Below are 9,038 nucleotides of genomic sequence, written 5' to 3'. Positions count from 1 at the left end.
TTGTACTGTATATGATTATACGTATTATAGTGTATATATTGTATGGCAATCATATTATATATTATGATAAATTTATAGTATATTAATTATAATTTATATATATAAATTACATATAAATTTACTATATATTGTAACATAATTATATACATGGAAATAATATATATTAATATCTTATTAATATAATTATAATATATAATATAATGTATATTATACATTATATGTATAATGTATAATATACATTTAATACATTTTATATTAGATAAGGAACAAAATTAAATACATAGCATGAATATTAATTAATATATATTAAAATATAATATACCATATTATTTATAGCCATATAATCATATACCTTTTATAAATTATAATAGTCATCTTCAATCACCTATAATTATAGATATAAGTATAATTCCATATGATTATAACATACAGGTAACACTATATCTGTTTATATATAACATATATCATATAGTTTATAAATGTATATAATGTGTACAATCTCTATATAATTGTATATGTGTGTCTCATATATTGTAATTTATGTATAATTAAAATTATAATCATATACAAAATTATATATAAACCATACTATACAATATAATATTCTACGTATAAGGACGCTTATTATTGGATTTAGGGCGCATCCTAATGCACGGTGACCTCCTGGCTCCTGGCGCAGAGCTCCCGAAACCTAGGAGCTTCCTGAGTGACGCAGGCCAGAGGAGCATCCGGCGACCCTCGGGACGAGCCGCGCCACGCCCGAGTCTGCGCTGAGGCGTAGCCCTGCGAGGTGCGGGCCGGTTGCCCGGAGGAACCAACCACGTGACGAGAGGGTGGGCCCGTCCAGCCCCGCCCCCAGGCGCCGCGGAGCGCAGAGGGGGCGGGGCTCGAGAGGCTCCAGGTGCGCGCGGCTTCCGACGGTGGTGCCTGGCGGCAGCCCCGCAAACTCTCTACGTGGAGGGGTTCCGAGATCTTCCGGGTTGGGGAACTCGTCCGCACGTTGGCAGAGTGACGCCCCCCAAGCTCCACGGAGACAGGAGCTCCGGCGCTCGGGGCCCCCCCGGGCCTCGCCCTCCACCGCTCTCTCTGGCTGTTCATCCCTTTCTGATAAACGGGTGAGTCAGCCACGTGTTGCCTGCGTTCTCTGAGGAGGGCGTCACGGGGACCCTCCGTGTGTAGCCTTGTCGGACACAAGTGTGGGCGGCCTGGGGACCCAGTCCCTGCGCTTGGGGTTGACGTGGGAGCCGTCCTGGGGCACCGAGTCTTTACCCCGTGAGGTCTGCGCGCCCCCGGGCTCCTATCAGAGTTGAATTGAAGTGAACGGCAGCCAGCTGGTGTCCCAGGAGAACTGGAGACCTGCTCGGTGTGGAAGAGCCACACGTTGGGTGTCGGAAGTGCTGTGAGTAGACAGTTTTCTTTGAAGATTTGAAGTTTTCAAATTTACGCCTTTGGAGCAAACACCTCCTCCTGGCTGGCCTCTCTTGCCCTTCCTGTAAGCCATTCTCTGTCTAGTCGGAGAATTCTCTAAAATACCAATTAGATCATGTCCGTACCTGCAGCATCGCCCACCCCCGTGGCTTTCCAAGGTTGTTAGAATAAAGGACAAAGTCTTTCAGCTCTTCTGCTGCCCGACGAGGGGCAGCTGGTGAAGGGTGGTCCCTGATGTACTGAACATGCTTTGAGGCCAGTGGGAATGGTCTCCCACGGCGTACGTCTCGGGGTTTATACTCTGTGTTCTGTTGCTTCAAGACCTTCCAAATGTTTTCTTATTACTTATGTTTGACGTAGAAAAGCGATTAAAATATTTTAGGGCTAAACGTTTTGCCCTACCACCTAAGAGCGGAGCCATTGAGTTTTGCAAGGCAGACCGTCACAGCATCTGTAAATACGTGGTGTGAGCCATGCGCCTGTTTGTCAAGACAGGTGTGTCTCTGAAATTTAATTTTGCATTTGTTGATTCTCACGTAAGCGCTGTAACCCGGGTGCTTTGCTTTCGTTGCACCGTAAATTGGTTTTCTGGGGTCGTTGTCATAAATGACCACAAATCAGGTGGGTTAAAACCACAGACCTCCATCCTCCCCCATCCTGGAGACCAGACGTCTGAGGTCAGGGTGTCCCAGGACTGCGCTCCCTCCAGAGCCTCCAGGGGAGGGTCCTTCCTGCCTCTTCCAGCTTCTGGGGACTCCAGGCATCCCTGGGCTTGTGGCCGCGTCCCTCCCGTCTCTGCCTCTGTCTTCTCGGGGCTTCTCCTCTGTGTCTGTGTCTCTCCTGTGTCTTAGAAGGACCCTGTCATTGGATGTAGGGTCACCCTCCTCCAGGAGGACCTCATCTCTGACCCTTCACTTCATCTCATCTGCAAAGACCCCGTTTCCTAATAAGGTCCCATTTTGAGGTACCAGGCTAGGACGTCAAATTAACACTTTGGTCCTGGGACACAATTCCACCAAGAACGCCCTCCAGCAAGCAACATGTGATACACCTTTTATTTGGGTGAATTTCCACGATTTCCACGCTTGGAGTGAGTTAAAACACATGGACACTTAAGTCCCTAAAGCCTTGGTTCTCCCTGTGAGGGAGTAGAGAGTATTTACGCATTTTCTGCGGTGCAGGTGAGACCCTCTCCCATCTCAAGTGGCCAGCCCCTCGCACCCAACACTGCGATTGGGCGTGTTTTGGGTAAAATCCATCGGGGATGGATTGAGGAAGCTCCCCTTGACTGGAAGGGTCTGCCTTTGAGAAGCAGCCCGTGCACCCTCGCCGGGATGCGGGTCCCCTTAACCACTGTGGTCGTGACATGCAAAGGGCTGATAATTCAGGGTTGGGGACACTTGGACCCTGGAAAAAAGAGGCACGTTGTTCGCAGAAGGCTCTGGGCGTGTTCCTGGTGAAGCCAACGCCTTGTGCATTGGAGGAATCGAGAAAAAGTGGGGGGTAGGGGGTGTCCTGGGACTCAGGTCCTGGAGATTCTTGGATGTCCAGGAGAAAGTCAGGACCAGGTGCTATTCTTCACGCACCTCATTTGGCATCTTACATCCTTTTTCATACGCCTCTCTGGGGAGGATCTCCGTTTCTCCTATAGTAGGGAAGCCGTGAGGGCGTCTTGGGATGCGTGGCCGGTCAGTGTTTTGCTTCCTTACCTCGGCGTTGCCTGGAGTTTGCTCAGCCTCAGAGGAGCTGTGTCGTATTTTCTAGTTAGCTCGCAAGCTGTGCTTCCAGCGGACACGGCGGTGGACCTACTGTGTGCAGGGTGCAGGCGTGGTTCCTGGAACACCAGGAAACTCAGGGCTGCGTTTTCTTCCCGTGTGACGAAGTCGCTGTTGGGGGTGGGGATGCTGAGTGGCTCTGTCACCTGCGTGTCACCGCAGACGGCAGGGAGAGTTCAGGCTTCTAAGCAAATCCTCTTCGAGGGATGAGGTCCTCCTACTTTGTCGTGAAAGCCTGTGTGGTCCCTGATGCTGTGTGTGCGTGTGCACGTGTGTATCCAGGTTTATGTGTGTCTGCATATGTGCACGTGTGTCCGTGTGTGTGTGTGTGTAGCTGTGTCTGTATAAGTTTACATGTATGTGCATCTTTGTTCCGCATCTGTGTCTCTGCAGTTGTATGTCTGTGTGTGCCCGTTTATTCCTGCGTCTGTGTGTGTACGCCTGTGCGCATCTATATTTATTCCTGCGTCTGTGTGCATCTTTTTTTGTCCTGCATTTGTGTGTCTTTGGTTATGTATCTGTGTGTCTGTATTTATTCCTGCATCCGTGTGTCTGTGTCTCTTGTGTCCGTGCGTGTCCCTGTGAGCTCCCTCCGAGGCTCTCACTGCAGGCTCTTACCCCCCACACCCCCTGTGGCTGTGTTCCCCGGGCCGGTTGTCTTTCTGTGACCATAAAGCTTGATGTGGGGGGCGATTATGCCTTTCGTCGGCTCTGTCAGCCCTGTTTCCTACCGTGCGGGGTCATCGAAGTTCAGGGATGAGGACACACGTGGCTGAGATCCAACATTCTCTGGGATTCAACATGCTACCATTCTCTGTAGGACGCCAAGAGCAAAGCGGTCTCACCTCCTAGGAGACCAGGAGGCCCAGAGACACATGCCATAGGACCATGCGCCCATAAACCGGCACCGGGCATCGTGTTGCTGGGGACACAGGGCTCAGTCTCGGGGGGGCGGGTTGGGGGCAGCAGGGTTTACGAGACTCTAAAGCCGCCAGGGCCCCATGCTTTGCATGGTTTTTATCGCGATGTGGCCACTCTCTCGTCCCCAAGGACTTTATTCTCGTGCACGAGGATTAGCCGGCAGAGTGTCATAAACTGGAGACCGCACCTGTCGCGAAGAGGAATTTTATTCTGTTGGTGAATAGACCTGGGCCTGAGCAGCGCCTTGGGGTCCTGAAGTAAAACATGAACCACACATTCATTCCATTTCTTCTCCGCTAAATGCACGATTCCATTTTTTGGTACAAATGTGCATTGATGAAACGTGCGTCTCACCAGGCATTGAACTAAAACCTGTGAACGTGTTATGGAAACCTACAACCTGCATGTCTGTATAAAAGTATCCGTGATCTGAAAGCGGGAATGAAACGATTTATTCGTCCATCGCTGCGATGGATTGATTCTGGGGGATTCACGGCGAACCGTCAGAGAGTTGTGATAGCGATTCTTTGTGATCATGACTCGTTGGATGATTATTTTATTCTCTGGCTTTTGGCTCCTTGTGGGTAGATGGGGGACTGTTCTTCAATGATCGTCGAGGTCAACTAGCAGCTAGAAGCTGGTCGCTGTATAACCAGTTCACCGAAAGAAGTATCTCTGGGTCAGAACATCAGAACTCTTGCTCCGCGGAATTCAGTGAAAGAAGGTCTAGTTCTGAGGGTGTTCACTTATTTTTGACTAGAGAGGATTTTTTTTAAATTGAAGTATAGTTGTTTTACAGCGTTTTGTTCATTTCAGGTATACAGCGAAGTGATTCAGTTATACATATGTACATATTTATATCTGTGTGTATATATATATATATATATATATATTCTTTTTTAGATTTTTTCCATTATGGGTTATTACAAAATATTGGGTATTGTTCCCTGTGCTGTACAGTAGGTCCTTGTTGTTAATCTACTTTACATATAGTAGTTTGTATCTCATGATCCCAAACTCCTAATTTATCCCTCTCCACCTTTCCCCTTTGGTAACCGTAAGTTTGTGTTCTATGTCTGTGAGTCTCTTCCTGTTTTGTAAATAAGTTCATTTGTGTCATATTTTAGATTTCACAAACAAGTGATATCATATAATATTTGCCTTTCTCCTTGTTGCTCATCCATCCTATATATAATAGTTTGCATCTACTAACCCCAAACTCCCAATGCATCCGTCCCTCCCTCCCCCTTGGCAACCACGTGTCTCTTCTCTATATTTGTGAGTCTTTTTTTTTTTTGGTAGCTAAGTTCATTTGACTTGTATCTTAGATTCCACATATGAGTGGTATCATACAGTATTGGTTTTTCTCTGACTTATTTCACTTAGTCTGATCATCTCTAGGTGCATCCATGTTGCTGCAAATGGCATTATTTGATTCTTTTTTATGGCTGAGTAGTATTCCGTGTGTGTGTGTGTGTGTGTGTGTGTGTGTATGTATATGTATATATACCACAAGGAGATGGGTTCTTTTTTCTGTTTAATATGGATTGACTGGGACACCATTTCATCGTAGGGTCCTTGGAGGCTGGTAGGGCCGCCAAGGAGGGCGAGGTAGTGGGTGCCAGGGCTCCAGGAGCCCTCTCCCTGGAGCCACATGGGGTGGAGGACAGTGGGCTTCCAAGGTGGGCCCCCAGGGTGCACTGCCCTGTGGGGGAGTATCCGATGTGTCCCTCTCTGTCCTGGGTTCCAGACACTGTCCCGAGGGTGGTGGCCAGCAGACGGCTGCTGTGGGTGGTCCCCGTGCCCTGTGGTCACTGTGCCCCTGGGCTGTGGCAAGAGTTTCCCAGAGGGTCCATCTGGTCGACCCAGCCCTGCCATCCCTGGTTCACTGGTTCATTGGTCCTCATTCCATTGATGTGATGTTCTCACCAGGCTGCCACTTGACCTCTGCTGGGGGGCTTTGAGGACTTGGGAAAGAGCTGATACTACCCGTTTGTAGTCCCCAAATACCAGTTTGTAGCCTTAGACCCATGGGTGATTCCACCCTGCTGCCTGAGATATAGAAGCTAGGACACCCTGGTTCCCCCACTCAGGACCAGAGTCCGGGGGGTGAGGGGCTCCTGCCTTGATCCAAAATGCTGGTATGTTATGCGATGTTTGTATTCATTTCGATTTTTAAAAATCTTCCACTAGACATCATTTATCTTGCTTTCTGGTTGTTGTTGTTGTTGTTTTTGGCGTCATCTTCAGTTTTCCGCCTGAGGGCAGTGCCTTGCTTTCCTCACCCTAATCCTGACCCTGCTTAGCAGCGAGCTTTTGTCACTGTTTACCTGTACAAACAGGATGCAGATACCCTCCTTCTGGGGCGTTCGTGAGTTATGTGTCCAGCAGAACATCGGGCCACAAAATAAATTCAAGTATCGATGTTACCCTTTAGGGCAACTAGTAATAATACCAGCACAGAGAAAGAAGAGAGCGCGGGGGTCTGTGGAGCCCTGGACAGGAAGGGGACCATCAGTCAGTCACTCGGATGCAACGCGCAGAAACAAAATCTTCTCATGACTTGATCTGCCCCCTTTGCCATTGTTCTTTAAAATTTTTTTAAATTGAAGTGTAGTTGATTTACAATATTGTGTTGCTTTCAGGTGTACAGCGAGATGATTCAGTTATATTTACATACATATATATGTATTTTTTCCAGATTCTTTTCCCTTAGATCATGACGTGTGGGGTAGAGGTGAGATTTTCAGATGTTGCAGGTGCTGATGGAAATGTGTCTACGTCGGATCTCTTCACTTCACATTTCTGTTTAATGGAGTATTCCACTCCTTTCTTGGTGTGGACCAAGGGGTGTTTTCGGAAGCCTCCCGGAGAGGGAAATAGAAAAACTCTCCCTCTGTTCCTCTCACTTCTGGTGGGAGGGACCAAGTGAATTAAGGACCTTTGTTCTTTATTTTAAAATTTAATTTAATTATTTAAAAAAATTTTTTAACTTTTTTATTGAAGTGTAGTTGATTTACAATGTTGTGTTAGTTTCAGGTGTACAGCAAAGTGATTTTATATATGTGTTACATATATAATATGTATATTATTTATATATTCTTTTTCAGATTGTTTTCCATTATAGGTTATTACAAGATATTGAATATAATTCTGTTATACAGTAGGTCCTTGTTGTTTATCTAGTTTATATACAGTAGTGTGTACTGTTAATCCCAAATTCCTAGTTTATCCCTCCCCCACTTCCCCTTAGGTAACCATAAGTTTGCTTTTTATGCCTGTGAGTCTGTTTCTGTTTTGTAAATAAGTTCATTTGTGTCGTAGTTTAGATTCCACATACAAGTGATATCATATGGTATCTGTCTTTCTCTGTCTGGCTTACTTCACTTCGTATGATCATCCCTAGGTCCATCCATGTTGCTGCAGATGGCATTATTTCATCATTCTTTTTTATGGCTGAGTAGTATTCCACTGTATATATGTACCACATCTTCTGTATCCATTCCCCTGTCGATAGATGTCAGGTGCGTCCGTGTCTCGGCTGTCGTGAATAGTGCTGCTATGAACATTGGGGTGCACGCATCTTTTGGCATTAGAGTTTTGTTCGGGTATGTGCCCAGGAGTGGGATTGCTGGATCGTATGGTCAGCTTTCTCTTTCTTGGCTGCATTAATGGTGGAGCCTCTTCAAAACTAAAACAAGCACATCTTTTTCTATGCGCTGCTTCCTAATGCCTTTTTTCGGGGACGGGGCACAGGTGGGACCAGTTCATGAAATGTTCTGCCTGTTCAGTGCATTCCTCGTCATCGTATTTCCCTTGCCTTCCTTCCCCTCCCCCTCCCCCTCCCCCCTTTCTGGTGTATCCACTTCAGTCACCTTCTCCAGTCTCCACTCTCAGGACCCAGAGTCTGATGTTGTGGATTTCATGGAATTGCATATGCATGTGTCTCTGCCACTTTGCATCTGATTTCAAAGCTTTGTAAAGAACCCAGATGATGGAAGTGCTGTGTGCTTGGTAAGGGATCTGCTTCTTGAGCGCCTGGGCCTCTGTGCTGCGGTTCCACCGGGAAACAGACATGTTATTGTTACTGTTTTGTTTTTTAAGCTTTTTAGCTAAGCCTCTTTGGGGGGGGCAGGGGGCAGTGGTGATAGGTAGGTAGGTAGGTAGATACATAGATATAGATGGATACTGATGTACATATAGGTAGGTAGATGGTTAGGTAGATGGACAGGTAGATGGATGGACAGAGAGAAAAGTGATCGGTAGATACATAGGTGTTAGGTAGGTAGGTAGATCACAGAGATTATGCATGTAAGTGAAACTGTGGACAGTATATCGTGGGCTTTTATGATGTCATGTTCTTCTGAAGAGTGTTTAGTTTTGTTTCAAGAAGCGGGTGCAGCATCACCTTCAGCTTGAAGACACCTGTTTTTGGGTTTCTGTGGGTGGATTGATTTTCGTTTTGCCCTTGGTCCTAGGGCGTATTCTCTCGACCTGGGTCGTGGTCCTTACTCCTCAGACGTGGTCATTCCGGGGGCTCCGTGGAAGGTCTCCGGTGTCCGTCAAGCCTGTCCGACGGGCAGGATGAGAACTGCAGACTCTATTGCCCATCAGGGAGCAGCTGCAGAAATGGCGCCTGCTGACCTCAGACTCCCAGCTACCGCACGCCCTGGGGTCTTTGGAGCTGTGTCCCCACCCCCCTCCAACGTGGAACGGGGGAGTCGGCCACGGTGTGAGCAGAAATTTGTTCTGCAAACGTTGGTGTTCCACAGTTCCTTTCTTTTCTTTTACTTCCTCAGTTTCCACCCACGCTGAGCCGCTCAGCAAGGCCGTCCCTTGCTTCCTGACCTCCGACCCCCAGAAGCTGTGGACCATGGCAGGGGGGCTGCCCTCAGACAGCAGTGTGGATGGATA

This window comes from Tursiops truncatus, chromosome Y, assembly GCF_011762595.2.
Source record: "Tursiops truncatus isolate mTurTru1 chromosome Y, mTurTru1.mat.Y, whole genome shotgun sequence".
In the NCBI taxonomy this organism is placed as follows: Eukaryota; Metazoa; Chordata; class Mammalia; order Artiodactyla; family Delphinidae; genus Tursiops; species Tursiops truncatus.
Note: the sequence above shows the minus strand (reverse complement) of the source record.